This window comes from Propithecus coquereli, unplaced genomic scaffold, assembly GCF_000956105.1.
Source record: "Propithecus coquereli isolate 6110/MARCELLA unplaced genomic scaffold, Pcoq_1.0 Scaffold162, whole genome shotgun sequence".
Classification (NCBI taxonomy): Eukaryota; Metazoa; Chordata; class Mammalia; order Primates; family Indriidae; genus Propithecus; species Propithecus coquereli.
Genome location: NW_012140747.1, coordinates 1746326 through 1746690, shown reverse-complemented (window position 1 = coordinate 1746690; position 365 = coordinate 1746326).

Sequence of the window (365 nt, the reverse complement as noted above, 5' to 3'; positions counted from 1 at the left end):
GGCAATACCAGTGTGTTACAGGAATATCTACAGGTCAGAAGTCCTACCTCCTAGGCCACACACTACCAACTCCTAGCCACATAGGGTACTGGGCATGTGGCAATCTCTTAGAACCTCACTTCCTCTGTACATGAGAATAACAATTTTCGTACTGTATACCTCATAGTTGTGTTTTGAGGACAGAATACAAATTACGCACAGTCATACATCACTTAATGATGGGGATATGTTCTGAGAAATGTATAGATAGGTGATTTCATTGTTGTGCTGACATCATAGAGTGTACTTAGACAAACCTAGATAGTGTAGCCTGCTACACACCTAGTCTATATGGTATAGCCTATTGCTTCCAGGCTACAAACCTA